We start from the raw sequence: 17,627 nt of genomic DNA, 5'->3' as shown, positions 1-17,627 counted from the left end.
TATTGCAAGTGTATTTGCTTGACTAACCTTTTGAATTGCTCAAATTTAACAAGTTGCAAATAGGTCCCTTAGCTAATCTTTTAAATTAATCTTGATGTTGACAAGAACCTTGCCGACCATAATTATAAAAAGAGAAATAATTGAAGCTAAGTTTGCCTAATCTAGTTTAATAAATTGCAAGTCGATGCCCTTGCCTAATCTTTTAATTTAATCTTCATATTGATAAGAATCAAGCCGACCATAATTATAAAAGCAAAAAGACAAGTTAATTCTATTGACTAATTTTATTAACTCAAATTTAATTAATTACAAGTAAGTTTTCTTAAGTCTTACCTAACGTTTAAATTAATCTTGATATATATAAGAACCTTGCCAACTGTAATCATAAAAAAGAAAAGGACGACAAACTAATGTAATTAACTAATTTTATTAACTTGAGTTTAATAAATTGCAAGTAGGTTAATCTCTTACCTAACCTTTTAAATTAATCTTGAGATCAATAAAAATCATAAAGATTATAATTATAAGGAGGGGAAAAAAGCAAACTAGTTTGATATTTTTAAGGGCTTAAGCTAAATTTATATCTTTTATACAAGAGTTCCTATTTTTATATAAACGTTTTTATCACTTTTTGTTTTTAAAAACAAAAAATGAGAAGTATATCTAAACAAATACTTAATATTGAATGGTATTAACTCCTACTCATTTAAATGAAATAAACAGATATTTACATTTAAGATAAAAAAAATGTAAGGATAAAAATAAAAAAACTTTTTAACTTCTTGTACTTTATTATTTCATTTTTTTCATTAGATGCTTTAAATAATTTTAATCAAATAAAATTATAATGATATTGGTCGAGGGCTAATTAACTTTGTTTAAGTGAGAAAGATATAGTTAAGATTGGGGTCGATCCAGCTAAAAGAAGAATGAAATAAAAAGTAGGAGATGAATTGATCAAACCAATGTCCAAAAAATAGTCCTATGCATGGCCCTACTTGAATATCTATGATTTTTATTTTATTTATTATTATTATTATTATTATTAAACTAATCTTAACTTTAAGTTAAAAATAATTTAAAATATATATAATTTCAAAAATTATTTTCAAATCTAGAGAGTTATTTTGAACTAGCAATTAAAAGACACTTCTTCAAAATCATTTTTTCTTATTATATATTTTATCATCGAGAACCGTTTCAAACCACCTTTTTGGTTTGCTTTCACAAAAATGGTTTTTTCCCCCCTCCAAAAGAGCTATCGATGGAAGCGTTATAGGCTAAAACTGTATTTATGATAATCAATTCCAATGGATCCTATAAGTTATGCCATTTTTATGAAGTTTTTCTTTGGTTTTTAATCTTTGTATTAATGCATCGATAAATGTTTTATTGAAGAAATTATTAGTATAATAAATGATACAAGATCATAAGTGGGTTCATGTTGATAGGACAATGAGATAAAAAAAATATAAGGCGAATACAAACCTCCATGCATCAATGATGCAATTAGCTTGTTCAATATATTTAGCTTGATGTAAAATTTCCTTTTTATTTTCCAAATTCTTTATAACAATTGGCTTTCCCTCGTAGTACAAAAAAAATAAAAACCCTCCTTGCATTAATTTTCCTCCTAAAACAATTTTTTTTAAAAAAAATTAACTTTCCAAAAATTAAAAGCTATTAAAAACATCTGCCTATAATAACCTATAAGTAAAAGTTCCTTCAACTAGCCTATTACTTTTTTGAGAGTTCATGTGAATTATGTATGGCCCACAGTTCGACTTTGAAGAGTTTCAAAGCAATTTAGTTAAAAGATAACAAAAAAAATGATATAATAAATAGTGAAAATCACTTTGGATTCCAATAATATTTTCTATCAATATAATATCTCAATACAATGTCTCCTTGGTAAGTTTAGTATGAAAATGAATTATTTTATGAATATGACTTTGGATTCCAAATTTTGAACTTTCTAATGCCTTAACTTAGTGGTAGGTGTCACACCCCTGAAGATCACACTAAATTTTTCACAAGTGCGCGATGCTAAGGACCTTTCCCTAGCCAACCTTCCTTCCAAGCGTTTAGAAAAACAGAGTAAAAGTACAGCAACAATAAATCAATAGGGACACAAACGTTCATAGGAAACATTTCCCAACTTGTATTAATTCACTCTACAAGACAAAATTGTTCCTCTGAACCAGAGTACAATGCTCACACCCAAGCATTATGAGAAGAACCCTTTTTCCCCAAACTCTTTCTCTCTGTTTCAAGGCTCCAAGAGCCCTTTTAAAAGACTCAAGCTGCACTTACAAATTTGAATCTCCAAATTCAAATGTTGGAGCCAATATGGTGGTTATGCAACTGGCCAGAACCACCCATAACTGCCTTGTATAGCCACTCACCACCCAGATAGTGGCCTGCACATACCACCCACTTGCACCAACCATCAGCCCTCAGCCAACTGCAAGTCAAATGACGGCTTGATTTGGTCACTTGCTATTTGAGCTAGCTGCCACTAGCTAGCTGCACTGCCATTTCCTCAAGCCTTGCCCGCCAAGTTGCTGGAGAGTCCCCCTAACAAGCTGTCTCCTTCTCCGCAAGGTGCCTCTTGTGACCGGGTGCCCATCAGCATGTCTTTGATCAAGGCCTTATGAGCCAGGCAACGTGCACCAACCAGCTGACCAAACGTCTGGTGCATCAGTGTGCCTTCCCCACATTGATGTGTGAGCCCGTGCCATGTCTAGGTGTCCATGGCTTGGGCTTGTTGCTTGCTTCCCTTGTCAGGTCCAACTTCATAGCAACGAGCCATGGCATTGCCCCCATGGCTGATCCCTCTTGGTGCATAAGGCATTGCGCCCCTATGCTGTGCGTAGGCATCATGGTGCAAGTCAACTATTGTTTGGTGCCCCATCAAACCATGGCATGTGCCTATGGTTTCATCAGCTGACTCATCGCACAAGGCTTAGGCGCCCTTGTGCTTACGCGGGAAGGAGGTAAGTCGCACCAAGCCCCGTGCCATTGTGGCCACGGGGTGCACACCACACATGTCGTGGAGCCCATGTGTGTGTGCTCGAGTCACGTCCGTGTGTCCTAGGCACGCCCAAGGTTGTGCCATGATGCCCCCTTGGTGCGGTCAAGACTTTCCTTGGTGCTCCCTCCTTTGAGTCACCCACCCTCCCCATTTTCATTGTTTCTAAAGGAGACATCAATATGCCTAGGGAGACATAATGAAATAATAAATAATTATAAATTAAAATTCCAAAAGTCCATCAGCCTTCATCTGCACCACCTAAGTCAGGTGCGTGCACAATGCCCATCTGGTGCGCACGCGGTGCATCTCTGGCTCGCCCGTAGTGCGCGCATGGTACGCGTCTGGCTCGCCCGTGGTGCGCGTGTGGTGCACATCTGGCTTGCCCACGGTGCGCGCGTGGTGCGTATTTGGATCGCTCACGACCTCTTGACATAGCTCCTAGAGTTTGAACCACCAAACCTCTAGGATTTCCTTACTTTTAGCCTAGGCTCTCATGGGTGCAAGGCCTACCCATGAGGCCTTTTCTTCCATGGTTAAGTCAAGAGGCTAAGGGGCTGACAGTAGGCCTCATAGAAAATGAAGCTTGTGAAAAAGTATAGTATGGACATAATTTTTTACTTAGGAGGTGATGTTACAACACCTTCAATTAATTACCTTGAAAATGATATGTTATTGTATTGAAAATGATATTAAATTTAATGGAGACATATCTAATAAAAATAACACCTGTTTTTTAAAACAATATTATGATCTTACTATTGTGTCATGTTGGATCTCATTTGGAAAACAATTTAACTATGTTGTGTCATAATTTTTTAAACGGTTGGAGCCAATTTCAATGCCTTAGTGGGTCTAAAAGAAAAAATGAAAAGATTGGAAAATTGAAGTGGAATATGGAGACAAAATTTTTAAGGCTTGAAGTGATGTTACAACTTTCCAAGTAATTACCTTGAATGTGAGATGTCATTATATTGAAAATTCATATTAAATCTCATGAGGTAACTATAGGAATTGCCATACATAGAGACAAGTAATAAATATATCTCACTTTTTCAAAATGTTTGTGACCCTAATTATACATTGTCTTTATAGTGGGACGAATGCATTTTCACTTAAAGTCTTATTCTAAACATATTTTTAGAATTTTCTAGGAATATGTAAAGAAAACTTTATGATAAGTAATTTCTATCTAAGACGGGTAAAGTCTAATATGATTTGTCCACACCATTCAAATCCAACACATTTTTTTATAAATTTGAAATGAGTATAATTGTATTTGAATAAAAATAAATTGTTTTTAGGTCAACTTTCATAACAAACATTTAACTCAAATTGACTTATTTAATAATATTAATCTTAATTATAACTTTAACCTATTTAACTCATATTTGACTCATTTAAAATTTTATTTTCAATAGTGACATCATAATTGAGTTATAAACATGTCAGTTCAGGACACTAACCATATAAGATCATACAACGTTAAACTCAATTTGACTATAAATAACATCTAATTATTATAAGAGTTAAATAGGTTACAATGTATTACCTGGTTAATAATTAGATTGTGTTTGAGTTTGTATTTTTAATTATAATTTAGTTGAGTGTTTGATCTACATTACCAACATGAATTATCACTCATATTTCTATTGCGAAACCAAAGATGGGATAATTCTTAGTTTTGATGATAATAAAAGAAGGTTCGACTAAAGTTTCATCTTGAGTGTGACTAGGCAAGATGATTTTTAAAGTAACAATTACAAAGATAAACCAAAACAAAAGAAAAAAAAAATAAGAAAATGAAGACCTCAAAGAGAAGAGCCTTCAAAACTTTTTATAAGATCTCTTTGTAAGGTTGTTGGTGCACTAAATTTTACATGCATTTTATTCAAGCATCAAAGATCATCCTTGTGCGATTTTGTTTTAATTTTTTTTATAATTGGATGATTTCATGTTTTTAATTAAAACCTTATGCCAAATGTTTTTCTAAACTTTTTAAAAGGGTTTGCATGAGTTGCTAGAGGTTTGAAACCTAAAACCTGAGTATTTGAGTACTTAATAGTGCAACCGGTCAAAAGTCCAGGGAATTGATTAAATCATTTAGGTTCAATCAGTTGAGGGATGTTTTTACACAGGCTTTCTCTCTTTCTTGGTCAAGACTTTGCCTTTCATGGTCAAAGTCTTGAACCCTAACGAACACTTACTAAAAGTATTAATTGCTAATTATTTTAGCATTAATTACTAACGGTTAGTGAATCGGTCAAATCGGAACTTGACTGGTTAACCCCCTAAATGTGCCTAACAACAAGTTTAGCCTTTCTACTTCTACATAAAGGTTCCAATCTTCAGTGTTGGTAAGTCTAACATTCCCAAATCTTTTATGAACATTATTTGAGCCTTGGGGAAGTGTTTTTTAGCACACCTTGTTTCAAAACTTGCATATCATTAGTTCACCATTAATCTTAATTTATCTTGTATCATTTGAGCTTAAATTTGTACTAGGAATGTGTGAGATTATCTTTCCTATCATTTTGTGTAAACCTTTGTAAGGGGAGATTAAGTGTGGGGTATTACTTAAAGGAAAATTTAAACATGAGGTATATATCACTTAGTGTTTGTCAAGTGTGGGGTATCACTTAGGAAATTCAAAAGTGAGGTATCTTTTGACAAATTTGTAAGTGTCCATTGGAGTTAGTTAATCTAATTGTAATGCTTAGAAACTTTGGATTAGTAGAACCTCAAGTTTAGGATTGAAGTTATAGGAGAGTGAACATATGACGAGTTGCGTCAAACCATAATAAAAATATTGTGTTTGTATTCTCTCTTCCCTAATCTTTTTAATTTGTATGAAATTACTTTCATTGTGTTTATTGTATATTTGCATATAATTGTCTTTTGTATTCATATAGTTTAAATTTGCAAAAAGAAACCATCACCCTATTTACCCTCCCTTCCCCTCCCCCCGAGGGTGACTACCTTAGGTTAATTTAGCAAAAATCATAACATTTACAAATATATTATTTGCTTATTATAGTTAATAAAAATGCCAAGAAATTTCATTGATAAAAATTTCCATGATAAATTCTAAAAACCACTTTAATTCCAATAATCTTTTTCCCAATGCAATGTCTCAATGATTCGTAAGATGAAAAGGAATTTTTCATGTCAATATGACTTTGGATCCAAATTTTAAGGCAATTTCAATGCCCTAGTGGTGGGTCTAGGAGAAAATAAAAAATGTGGAAATTAAAGTGGAATATAGACACAATTTTTTACTAATTGTAAGGTGATGTTACAATACCTTATGTAGTTACTATGAAAGTGACTTTGGATTCCAAATTTTGAGCCAATTTCAATGCCACAATGATGGGTCTAGAAGAAAACAAAAAATATGAAAATTAAAGTGGAATATAGACACAATTTTTTACTTGTTAAGTAATGTTACAATGCCTTATGTAATTATTTTGAAAGTGAGATATCATTGAATTGAGAATTGATATTAAATTTGACCAACTATCATAAGGATTTGCTTTCAAAAGAGAGATAAGTAATAAATATCTCTTATTTTTTGGAAAAAAAAATTATCATACTATTAATGTGTTTAATTTTTTTTTTTTAATTAGAGATTGTTATATCTTTTTGTAAAAATAAGTTTCCTTATAAAATAAGAAAAGTGGTAGAAGTATTTCTATAAATATTTTATTAAGAGAAAAACCTATAACATGAAGAAAAACATGTAAAGTTTATATTTAAAAGATAGTGATATGGGAAAGAGTGGGAAACATTTCTTGGAATGGGGACATGTGATTCAAGTATAGATACAAAGAACAAGGAAATATAAGATGTTTTAAATTAATTAATTATATCTTCTTCTTTTAATCTTTTGTAGTATTGTATATAGTAATAGAAGATGAGTTATCAAATGCGAACTTTCATGTATAAATGATGCAATTAACTTGTTCAATATAAGCACCTTGATGTAAAATCTCATTTTTGTTTTCTAAAGTCTTTATGACTATTGGTTTTTCTTTTGAGTGTCAATAAATGAAAGAAAAAACCCTCCTTTTTTGTTTGAAGAAAAAATCTTTATTAATCCAAACCCTATCAACTTATATATGACCTATTGCCGGACAATGAAGTTTTTTAGAGTAATTTTAAAGACAACAAAAAAAAATTGATGTGATAAATGATTAAAACCACTTTAGATTCCAATAGTATTTTCTATCATATAACATCTCCGTGAAATGTTTTATAACAAAATGAATTATTCTATGAATATGACTTTGGATTCTAAATTTTGAACTTTCTAATGCCTTAACTTAGTAGTGAGTCTCATAGAAAATGAAAGTTATGGAAAAGTAGAATGTGGACTCAATTTTTGACTTATAAAACTGATGTTACAACACCTTCAAGTAATTACCTTAAAAATGATATGTCATTGCATTGAAAATGATATTAAATTTAATGGAGAGATAATTTATAAAAAATATCACTAATTTTTTAAAAAGAATAATGTGATCTTACTATCGTGTTAGGTTGGAAAGAAATTTATGTTGGTGTTAATTTTTTTTTTATTTGTATTCCTTTTTTTTATATTTTGCATATTGTAAGGTCTCGAACTCGTTTAGAAATATGAACACTGATGAAGAGTTAGAAATTTAAAAACATTAAAGGTATGGTTAAAGTTATGTTTAGATAGTTGAAATTGCAACCAAAAAAACAAGAAAATGAAAGAAGTTCAAATTTTATTTGATTATCTTAAAAATATGAAAGAAATTACATATAATGAAAATTGTTTAGAGTTTTATATACTTTTAATATTTACTCTTTACAGAAAAGAAAAAAGGCAAATAAATTTTTATGAACTTATGGAAAATATTAAACTTAAGCTTAATTTTTTTGTTTTTCTTGATTTTTCTTTCCTTTGTGATCTTTCCCTCTTTATCCAAACTTTCCATAGTCTAAACTTTATACATTTTTCTCTTCTTTTTAATTAAAAAGTTTTAAATTTTCCTATTAAAATTCCAAGATAGGCTAATAAAAACTTAAAACTAATATTACATTTTAAATGAACTGGATCGATTTGGTAGCCAATTCGAACCCAATCAAATTTAGCCTCTAATGTGAGGTATTTGACTCAAACTTAGCTCAAACTCATTTTTATCGACTAAAGTTAGGCTTAAATTGACTCATAGTACTTTTAGTTGAGTTGATTAGGTTGTATGATCATAACTAGGTTTGGTAAGGTTGAGTTAGTTGAACCTATTCATAAATGTTTTTTTTCTCTTTTATACTTATTTTATATCATAATTTTAAAAATTAAATTGGATAACTTTTAAACATGATGACAAAAATAAATAAATTTATGTATCTATCCAACAAAAATGAAATAATATAATTAAAATTCAACATTTTTTAAAAAAACTAAAAAAAAAAACACAAAATAGGTATTATTATATAAAATAATATAAATTATAAATCTATAAAATTAGGTTTGGGCTAGCTTGGGTTATCCAAACCTTAGCCTAAGTAGTTTCACAAGTGTTTGCTGCTTGTAAAAGTTTTTGATAAATTTTTATTAAAATTAATATAAAAAAAGAAATAAAATGTTAAAAAAAAATATTAAATGCATAATTAAAATTATGCTAATGAAACAAAGGGAAGCAAACAAGATCAAAAAATTTCTCTCAAAAGGTGTAGTGTAATGACTTCAAATTTTAAGTTTTGATGGTCAATCTGCCTTCAATTATAAGGATAAGAAGCTTGTAGAGAATAAAAAATATATAGCAAGTGGATATATATAGATATAACAAAAAATAATATATATATATATATATATATATATGCATCATACTTTTGTCACGAGCAAACCCACTAGTAAACCTTTATCATCTTATTATATAACAAGTGGGTATACCTAGATAAAATAAAAATAGGTCTTTGTTTATTAAATTCAAAAGTTTATGATCATCACTTAACATTTAACAAAGTGGTACAAATGATGGTAAAAATAGTAGTATAGTCAATATTTTCCTATATTGAATATTATAATTGATGTTTTTTTTTTATCAAGAAACAATCTTCAATGTTTTTTGTCTATATTAATTTACCATCATGATCTCTAATATCGTACCATTGAATGCAATTGCAAAACATCTATGTAATTGTTAGTAAATTTTTTTTCATGCTCATTATACAATATTTGTTTTAATTTTCAAGTTGCAATTATAGTCTAAAGGTTGAGGTTCCTAGATAGTTATTGCTTTGATGAGAAGTCTTATCATGTTGTTGTTGTTCATGTCACTTTAATTAGACCAAGTTTAATGATACTTTAGACCATATTTAAGGATCCTTTTCAAATATCTAACTTTTGATATGCAATTTGAAAAGAGGATGGAGAGAGGATGGTTGTTCTCCATAATCCATTAATAAATAAATAAAAATAATTATATTTAGAAGGAAAATAAAAAATTATTAAGATCATTAGCAAGTAATTTTGGTAAAACTTGATATTTAACTAGGTAAGATGACTTTAAATTAAATTAATTGTATTTAAGCCATTAAGTCATAGTTATTAATACGATTTCTCAAAATCATTTTTAAATTTATTATTTTATCAATCATACTTGATATACTTAATAACTTAAAATTAAGTCATTAAATTGATTTATCATCACCCTCTAAAGTCTTTTCAATTTTGTACATTTATTTGATACATATTTAATCATAAACAATAAAAAAAGTGCTACCTCAAAATTTTTAATTCAAACTCCTTCAAAATTATTCATGACTAAAATTCATTAATTAATTTACATTACAAGCTTTGAAAGAAACTTGTTTTAAAATAAAAAGCTCGTAACAAAATAATTTGATGGATGTTTTAGTATTCAAATAAACAAATATTGTGCTCCATACCCTTAAATCCAACATGCTGAGTAGGCCATGTGCTCCACACCCCGTCTATTGTGGTGTGACTTGTGTCACATTCAAATAAACAAATCGAAATCTCTACTACAACATCATATTTTAATGGATTTAGTATAACCGAGTGAAGGCAATTTATTAAATTATTGGAAATTGTTAAAATTATATATTTAATGGAACACTGTTTTGGAGTTTGAGACTCCCAGACTGCCCATGTGCATCCCATTATTTGTGTTCTTATTTTTTCATTTTCGTACTTTTAAAAATTCTCAAAATTTCCTCAGGCACATTTTTCAAGCTTAAGATTCTCATGGCAATGATATAAGTAAATTAAAGATTTTACTAATTTGAACGCAATTTGATAAAAAAAAAAATGAAGATTATGTAAAAAGGCTTCAAAGAGTTTAAAAGATTTATTTTTTTTTAATTTTTTATTTATTTCTTAAATATAAAAATACTTTCTTCATTTTAAGACTTAATATTTACTTTTTCCAATTAGAAGCTGAGTCCAATTTAAAAAATAAATTTATTTTGAAAAGACAAATCTAGTTTTTTATATTGAATTCATCTTTTCAAAAAAAAAGTTTTCCAGTGAACTCACTTTGGTATAAATTAGGGAAAAGTATAGTTCTATTCGGTTTCGTATGAAAAAAAAAAAATCATAAAATAAAAACATGATATTACGATAATTTAAGAAATATTTTTGGAAAAATGCTATTTCAATTTTTTTGAACTGTTTTACTTGAATGGAAAGCCTGATGCTACATATGATATTATGTCATTGAAATGAAACTTAGACGATGTAATAACTTTTAATTAACAATAATTTAAATTAAAACAGTAAATATTTATTTATTTTTGTTGATTTAAATAAATATTATTTATTTATTTATTTGTAACACAATTTTTGAAGTTTTGAGACTGACCATGCATGTGCATACCACTATTTATTTATTCACTTTCAAAACTTTAGGTGCATTTTTTAAGCTTAAATTCACATGCTATCACATTATCCTAAATATGCTTGTACCATCTATAATGTATCATGGAATAAGCTGCATGGGGGTCACGTAGAGCCGGCTGGAATGGACGTAGGTTTTGGAGTTTTAAACTTCCAATGGCGTATTATGTTCTAATTTTCGTAATATATTATTATATTTTCTTTATTTGAATGGAAAATAATCTGCTTTGAAAAAAACAAGTTTAATATAAAAAAAATTAAATTTATACTTTACATTAAATTATAAATTGCATGTAAAATGAATTTATAAATTTTCATAATATATTATTACATTTTCTTTATTTTAATTTAATGTAAAGTATAAATTAGTCTTTTCAAAAGAAAAGTTGAATGTAAAAGTAATAAACTAAAACACAATGATAGTGTAGACCCCCATTTAGGCATGGGTCACTGTTTTCTCTATTTGTTTTTACAGATCACATTTTTAGCCAGGTGTCACTATCCCAGCGGGCCACGTGTCACATCCTTAGTGGCCATAAGGAATCAACCTCGCTTTTTGAAGCTGCAGTAAGACTTTGACACGTGGAAGAACTTTCTAGAATGGGGTCCCATAGGCCGTCAGGGGGCGCAGATGAGAGAGAAGGAAAGGGGGCTGCAAAAGGGGTGGTGCAGAGAAAAGGTGGTTGCGGCAGAGATCGTTGGAAAAGCAAATCCAAAAAAGGGGAGAGGGGACAGATTAGAGAAAAAAGAAAGAGGATATCCAGAGATAGCATTGGGGAAGGGGAATGAGGTTTTTGATGAAAAGAGTATGGAGGGTTGAACTGGAGGAGGAAGCTAAGAACAGAGGAGCGTATCTGTAGGGGTGGTGGTGCTTTTCAGAGGGGCTTTTTCAGGGAGGTTAGGAGATATTTTGTGAGGGTTTCAGAGGGATTTTGGAGGAGAAATCTTTTGGTTTGAGAGCTAGGAGCAGCAAGCTAGAGGAGGTAGTGATGATTTTGGCTGTTGTTTTGCTGCTAGAGAGACCAAAGAGAAGGGACAGAGATTTACAGCCTAAAAACGCCCAACTGAGGGAGAGATTTTGAGGCTTGGTTACCATGATTTTCACGTATATTTTCATTCTTCATGCTTTTCTATTATCTCTTTTGTTGATGCTTAGATGATATTTGTTGCTTGGGAGTGAGTATGTTCATATTTTTGCTAATGGTTTTGTAGTGGTTTAGTTTGCTCTGGTTTTGATCTCTCCATGAGATATTTTTGTAACCACGTAAAACCTTTCAGTTGATACTTATTTAATCTTACCCACCATCATCTAAGTCTGTTGGTATGATATGAAGCATAGCTTGTTGGGCTCATTTTCTCGTATCTACTCTTTGTGCTCCGTTTTGTTATCCTCCTCTGCTCTTGATATCCGTCCATGGTACGCATCCATTTTCTCATCCCTGCTTGAAGGAGATCCTAGAAAATCTGGAGTAGTTGTCATGGCAGCAAAGCTCACCTCATCAGCATCCCCACACCCATTCTCGTTTATTATTCATCGTTTTATCCAACATGCCTACGTCCCCATCCATCACTCCACTCCTATGCCCGTTTAACTCATCATCAATACCCATGTGTACGTGGGATCCTCCCTAAAAATTGTCGCGTGGCTCCCTCTCCCTTGGACACGCAAACAGCCCCTTGCGACGCGTGGCATAGCTCATTCCACCCGGATTGAAATCATCGCTCACTCCACCCGGATGTCTCACATCCAAAATTCTGCCCGGCCAACATTCTACCTTATCCGGATGTCTCACATCTGAAATTCTTCTCCGTCGATATTCCACCCGGGTATCTCGCATCCAGAATTCTTCTCCGCCGACATTCCACCCAGATATCTCACATCCGAAATTCTGTCCGGCCAACGTTCTACCTTATCCGGATGTCTCACATCCGAAATTCTTCTCCGCCGACATTCCACCCGGGTATCTCGCATCCAGAATTCTTCTCCGCCGACATTCCACTCGGACATCTCACATCCGGAATTCTTCTCCGCCGACATTCTACCCGGATATCTCACATCCGGAATTCTGTCCGGCCAGCGTTCAACCTTCTCCGGATATCTCACATCCGGAATTCTGCCCGGCCGACGTTCAACCTTATCCGGATGTCTCACATCCAGAATTCTGTCCGGCCAACGTTCAACCTTCTCTGGATATCTCACATCCGGAATTCTGTCCGGCCGACGTTCTACCTTTTTCTTCATCCTTAGAGCATTTTCTTGAGGTTCCCAAGATCTCATTTTTAATAAATTTTGCCGCTATTTTCTTCTCGGCTTGTAACTTTAACAACATCCATAATTTTAAAATGTTTTAAAATATGTGTGAACTTATTTTCGTAATTCTTAGTGATAGAATTTGCGAAACTGATTCACCTAATAGTAAACAGGCTTTGGTGGGGGCCCCACATATGTGTTTTATAATTGATTGATTTGATTGCTATATGTGATTGATTTACACTATTCTATGATACACACACGATTATCCTGTGTTTAATTGCTAACATTTGTTTTCATTGAAGTAAATCAGTTCATCACTCAGGTACATTCTTTGTCTCTCCTATTCATTCAGTTATTTTTGTTTTGAGTGATATTCATTTGGTATCCATACTTGAAATTATTTTTTAATTGTGCATTAACCTCACTTTTTGATAAGCTTATTATGGCTCGTCGCCCAGGTACATATCTATTCCCATTCTGGTATTTCTATATGCATGCTTTGATTTTCATATGTGCATGATAGTTCCGGGTATTCATTGATTTCCTCATCAATTGTCATGTCAGCTTCATTTTATTAGTAGAGACCCGTTTCTAAGGACTTAGAGGGGTGCTACGGTCTCCACCGTACCTTCACGATAAGTAACCTGACCCTCGAACCCGATCTGATTTTTCGTATACCGACCTTTTCCAAAACAAGGAGTCACACTTAGAGTTTTTCTTTCTTATTTTGTTTACCCTTTAAAAATAAAACAAAAATAAGTGACGACTCCAAGTCATTTTTTTTTTAACCAATTAAATCATTCTTTTTTAAATCAAAATCAAGCTCGCCATCGAGTGGGGAACGCATGAGCCGAAATGCGAGGTCCACAGATAGATAGTAAATTTATATTTTCAAAGACAAATTACTTTTAAAAGCATGGACATGATTTTTTTAGAATACAAGTGCAATGTAAAAAGAATATTTTTTTGAAAATTTTTTATATTGAACTTATGTTTTAAAAAGACGAGTTCAGTATTTATTTTGAATATGTTTTTCGAAAAAGGTTTCTCATGTGGACTTCATATGATTTTATTTCGTTGATAGGAGATTTATACCATATAACAACTTTTAATCGGTCATAATTTAAATTAATTATAAATATCTAATTCTTTTATTATTTCATAATTCACTATGGGTTATAATGTGATATAATATCACACTACATAAATATTATTTATTTATTTATTTGAGACACAAGTTTGGATGGAAAAAAACCTATTATTATTATTATTATGCACCAATTCGGAATTTTATTGGATTAGCATAGCTACTCCCAATTAGAGTGTCGCATGGTTTCTCTTTTTTATATTTAATTATTTTTTAAAATAATTGCTTTAATTGATCTTGGATTAAATTAGAGGTGTAATTTGGACTAGTTTAACTCATTTCAATCCAATTTTGAACTAAGTTAGGTAGTCTTGTTTCTTAATAAAACATTATAAGCGATTTTCAACCCTACAAGATTTTTGAAAGTATTTTTTAAATTTTATCGAACACAATTTTATTGTAAAAACACTTATTGAGTTAAAAATGTTTCCTAAAATCACTATTAAACCACCATTATATAACATTGGGAAATGAATAATTTATTGTATTAAAAGTTACTCTCCTAATTGAACAAAAGGTGCGATGTTTCTTTAAAAGCTCTTTTGTAGGTGATATTTTTTTTTAGCACATTCTCAATTATTTTTAGACCTAAAATTTGTTTTTTTTTAATATTTAGAAAATAAAATCTTAAAATACCTTTAGTTAAAAAGAAATTATTTTCAAAAAACTACATTTTATTTTGTTTGATATGGTGAAGAGGAGCATTAGTCTAGTGCTTATGTAATTACTTATATTTTTGTAGTTTTAAAATTAAAATTTGTTCATGAGGTACAATTTTCAACACTACGATTCCCAGTGCAACACCCGTATTCTAAAATATGAAAATGAAAGTCATCAATTAATCTATGAGCCGAGCTCCCACTTCTAATTGGGTCTCATATATATATATATATATATATATATATATATCAATTGTCTCTCTCAATTTAACTCTTTTTCAAAATATACATCTTCACTATAAAAATCCTTCTTAGAAAAAAAAAAAAAGCAAAATCTGATTTTCATTTTTAAAAAAAATGTTTAGTCGATAAAATTTAGCTTATCCTCTATCATAAGTTTTTTTAATTATAGATAACAAGGTTGTCATATCTCGCTCTATAGATTAATTTGTGATTTATTAATTATATTAGATAAGTAAACTCCAGTTTCAAGGTTTTCCCCAGATATTTCAGGTTATATTTGGTTTTGAAAAATATTAAGAAAAAAAATGATAAAAACCTGTTTTTAGCATTAGCAGACTGTGTTGATTGTAAAGAAATCTTGTTATTGTAGCCGGAAAACAGACTGCAACACAGTCTCATTTCCCTTCATGATTTAGAGGTTAAAGATCAAAAACCTGTTCCCTGGTAGTTGAAAAAAACATATTGGCGCCTTGTGGACTTGAATGGTTGGTATTCAGGTGGCAAAAATACACACAAATACACTCAACAAGTTAATAACAGGCGGGCTGAGATTCTATTTCCAAGAGACAGGTTTGTCATCCATGTCAAGAAGTCTCACCCTTCAAAATTGTGGGACTTTGGCATCAACACATTTCTGGAATTCTTTCAGGTTTCTAAATGGAACGATTCAGGCACCTTCCCAGAATTCTTTTAAGATTTCTAAATGCCATCCTGGTCTTAGTTGGAGGCCAGCTTTCTTCAGTGCTGAAAGAGGGGGTGATACCAAGTTGCTAAAAATTGCAGTCACTGTGTACTAGATGGGCATTCACCCATGGACAACATCTACAGAACTTATATTAGAAACATGTATGGCCAACCTTCAATTCATGAATATCATGTACCAGAAGAACCCACCAAGTAATTTATGTAATTTTCTTTCAGAATTCCATATGGAACCCCAATCTGTACTAGGGCAATTCATGATCAGCAAATCTTTGCTGGGGCATAACAAGCTGGTCGGAAAGGTTTTCCTTTCCTAGGTACTCAAAAAATTGAGTCCAGGTTAACATCCAAAAAAATAAAAAGTGCTCTTCTTACTCTTTTTCAGTAGAAAATTAGTTCATTTCCAGTCCATTGAAGAAAAAATAAATTCTGAACCCAGAAGCCAGCAACTTAAATTTCTGTTTAACTAGTGGAACATTGGAAACATACTTACAGCTTTAGCATAAGAAAAGTTCAACAACATACAAGATTCTGATCAACATATGCTGCACGGTATTATGTTGGTCCAGTTCCTCTACTCTGCATTGCAACAAAGTGTAAGGGGTTTCGTATTTTCTCAATCCTTCTCAATAAAAGAATAAGAGAAATTGAGAGCTAAGACCATTTTCTTTCATTGTACCTCTGTTTCCTCTGCTCCTTTCTCTCTTGGTCAGGCCAAATGGTGTGTGGTTTGTCCATTTCTTCTTCACCCCACATCAAAAAGCAGCATCCTGGGCTCTCCCATCTCTCTATCCCCTTATCAAGACAGAATTTGATGCATTGCTGTCTTGGATTCTTCCTAGTCAAAAGGAAGCTTGAAATGTCTCCACTGCTTCTGCAAAAGTTACCTACTTGTTGAGGGAACATGCCCCATCCAAACTATCTGTATTTGGGCTTCATGGTTGTTTTTGGCTTTGCTTTTCTTTTTCTTGTGGTTGTTACTCCTCTTAAAAGGACTATTGATTCATGATTCAATGGATTATTGTTTCTGATAAAAATAAATAAATAAACTAAAAAGAAAAAGAAAAAAAAAAAAAGATTTGATGAAAAATTTTGGAGTAGCCATGAGCTTCTCTCCTTATTTACCCAATATATCACTATTGCAGAATCTCCTTCTACTAGAAGGTTAGGTAAACCCTCATCTTTAGCAAGCTTTAGTCCTACCATCAACACTAAAATCTCTGCTTCAATGGCTAGACCCACTCTAGCATTCTTAGGGAATGCTTTCACTTATGCCCTTTTATGATTTGTAAGTGTTCCTCCAATTCCCAATTGTCCTAGGTTGTCCGAGGAGCATACATCAAAATTTAACTTGTTGCATGGGTTGTTTTTATCAATGTTGTTCTCTATGCATAGTAAAGAGACCCTTAAATTTTGAACCTATCCAATTGCATCGATTTCTTCCTTCAAACTCAAGTTGAGCCTTCAAATTTTTTGCTTGCTGTCAGATTGACATGATTCTTCCACAACATGATGGACCTGGCAGACACTCAGCTTCTGCCTACAGTTGCAGTCTACCCTATGTGTAACTTAGAGGTTGTGCACCAAGTGCTGATGTTATGAGGGATCAAGGGTGGCTTGTGGAGCAGTCCCCTTTTAAGAGTAGGACCAGCACTCTATCAATTGGTTCGGGTGTTCTGTAACTTTGGGACACCTATAGTATC

General features: G+C 31.7%; 1 long non-coding RNA gene across 1 annotated transcript; it reads right to left on the bottom strand.

Moving 5' to 3' along the window:
- Positions 1-16,372: 16,372 nt before the first annotated feature.
- On the bottom strand, positions 16,373-16,784 carry LOC132254992 (uncharacterized). The gene is made up of 2 exons (XR_009467479.1): positions 16,604-16,784; positions 16,373-16,503 (listed from the first exon to the last, which is right to left on the bottom strand). It is a non-coding gene; the product is annotated as an uncharacterized LOC132254992 (long non-coding RNA).
- Positions 16,785-17,627: the final 843 nt, after the last annotated feature.

The sequence above is a fragment of the Vitis vinifera genome, chromosome 13, assembly GCF_030704535.1.
Source record: "Vitis vinifera cultivar Pinot Noir 40024 chromosome 13, ASM3070453v1".
Classification (NCBI taxonomy): domain Eukaryota; kingdom Viridiplantae; phylum Streptophyta; class Magnoliopsida; order Vitales; family Vitaceae; genus Vitis; species Vitis vinifera.
This window is presented reverse-complemented; position numbering and strand designations above follow the sequence as displayed.